Raw genomic sequence first — 2,500 nt, 5'->3', positions numbered from 1 at the left:
ACCAGTCGAGTGGCTCCCCGGGAAAAAATATTTATTTCTTTAACGCAGAGAGTCCCGCAGTCTCTTTTTCTTTTCCCTGAACGCCCAACAGGTGCGTGAGTTGTCATGGTTAAGCCTCAAGGTCAAGAGGGTCATCCATTGTTCCCCCAAAAGGCCAAAGAACTGCGTCGGGTTAAAAAAGAAACACCCCGGCATCAACACCGTTAATTTAAAGCCGATTTAAAAGAAGTGTTTTATAGCTGTTTAAAACAAAATGGAGGTGAGATTATTATCAGATAAATTATGCCGGCCCGTCGCTGGAGGAGTCGTTCATTCAGAGTAATGTCTTCTCACCCACCGGCGAGAGGGGGGGGGGGGGGGGTTGCACCTCTCCAATCAATGTTACTGGCATCCACCTTTTTTTTTATGAGGCTCATACGTCAATATTTGAATTTCGCCTCCTTTTTTTCTGATTAAACGGCGTTTATCTTCCGACGTGTCGCTCTGCTGAGACGACGGAGCGATCCATCTGCTCCGACGGGGGTTTCTGAGGTGAAGGTGTGCGGCGGCGAGCCGGCGGAGGCAGATGGCGCCGCGAGAGGAGGAAGAAATAAACGGCGTACGGGACGAGTTCATCCTCTGGAGTTGGTGTTTGCCTGATGGGGGACTCTCAAGGACCCTCAAGGACCCGAGACCCCCGTCATCTGCATCCAGACCTCCAGCCGGCTCAGGCCAGCCGACTCCTGCAATCTCACCGTCTAATGGAGAGGTGCAGAGGGGATGAACTCGGATGGAGGAGGAGAAGGAGAAAACAAATGTTTTACGGTTGTCTGAACAAATCTCAGCGCATTGAGACGACGACGACAGCCGGGTCACCACGACTCAGAAAGAGGGGGGGGGGGGGAGTGGTAAGAGAGCCAATAGTTTGTGCCTCGGCCATGAAATCCAGGCAGGGGAGATGAAAAAGAGGGAGGGAGAGAGAGGGTGGGAGAGAGGGAGAGAGAATAGTTTGTGCCTCGGCCATGAAATGGGGAGATGAAAAAAGAAAGAGAGAGAGAGCTGCTTCCATCAAGCCACGGGAGAACGTTATGTGCCCCCCCCCCCTCCCTCCCCCGAGGGCCGAGTTTACACGCATGGTCCAGCACCAGCTCATCATTCCCTCCCTCCCTCCCTCCCTCCCCCGTTTGGAGACACAGAGTGGTGGAAATCACTCCCCCAGAACCTGTGACACTTTTTAATGGCATGTCAGGGCAGAATGTCACAGCACTGCTGAACAACCCCGGGCGAAGGGGGGGGGGGGGGGCAGGGCGGGGCTTCAGGCCTTCAGTCTGGTGAGCGTCTGCGTTCATCTGAGCTTGTGCGTTCGCCTCTTTGTGGGCGTCGTGTGCTGCGGGGTGTAAGCTGCAGGCTAGAGAGTGGAAAAGTGGCATATTGAAGGCGCCGGGTAAATAATATGCAATTTCCTCTCCGCTACGCTGTCACGAACATCCGATTGCAGCGGGGGGACAGGGCCCGGACATCGCTTAGAGACATTTTGATCATCTGAGCGTTGGTAATGGTTTGCTATGAGACACAGAGACACCCAAATGAAAGCTGTGTCAGTTTCCTCCCGTTGAGGATCGCTGCAGGAGTCTGGCTCCGCAAGCGTATATACAAATATATACAGATATATATGTATATATATACATTTATATTTATATGTATATACATATATTTATACGTGCTGATATAAATATATTTATATGTATTTATTTATATATATATTTACATATATATATACTATATATATATATGTATTTATTTGTATATTTCATATATACATATATTTATACGTGCTGATATAAATATATTTATATGTATTTATTTATATATATATTTACATATATATATACTATATATATATATGTATTTATTTGTATATTTCATATATATATGATTTTATATATATATATATATTTATCTATTTATTTACACATTTATTTGTATATGTATATTTATTTACATATTTATTTATATATATTTATTTAGATACATTTATTCATTTACATTTTATATTTATTTAGATAGATAGATATTTATATATATATGATTTATTTATATGTATTTATTTACATATTTCTATTTATTTATATATATTTCTATTTATTTATATATATATATATATTTATTTACATATATTTATTTATTTACATATTTATATATATATGTACGTTTCTATTTCTTTTTTCCAATGCAGTCTACGTTTGTTTTGTGGTCATGTTTACGTTTGAAGCTTTAATCTCGTATCTGGCCACATCCTCCGAGGTGAGGGTGAGGAGCTCCAACGGGTCGGAGGCCTCTGGGTTGGACCCGGAACCCGCCGGAGGGTTCCGGGTCCATTTGTTTACCTCGCGCGGCCTCCGGGAAGAGGGCGACTCCGCTCAGCAACACGGCCGTACTTTATGGATGCAGCTTTCTCTTCATCCGCAGATGACTGTCGAGCTATTCCTTAAAAGTAATTTATTGAGCAATAACGTCAAAT

At 43.6% G+C, this 2,500-nt stretch overlaps 1 protein-coding gene across 4 annotated transcripts in view; it reads left to right on the top strand.

Moving 5' to 3' along the window:
* The window catches only part of LOC130202507 (kelch-like protein 29), a 180,056-nt gene that overhangs the window by 122,411 nt on the left and 55,145 nt on the right, over positions 1-2,500 (top strand). The gene's annotated exons all lie outside the window — the stretch shown is intronic.

This window comes from Pseudoliparis swirei, chromosome 12 (assembly GCF_029220125.1).
Source record: "Pseudoliparis swirei isolate HS2019 ecotype Mariana Trench chromosome 12, NWPU_hadal_v1, whole genome shotgun sequence".
NCBI lineage: Eukaryota > Metazoa > Chordata > Actinopteri > Perciformes > Liparidae > Pseudoliparis > Pseudoliparis swirei.
This window is presented reverse-complemented; position numbering and strand designations above follow the sequence as displayed.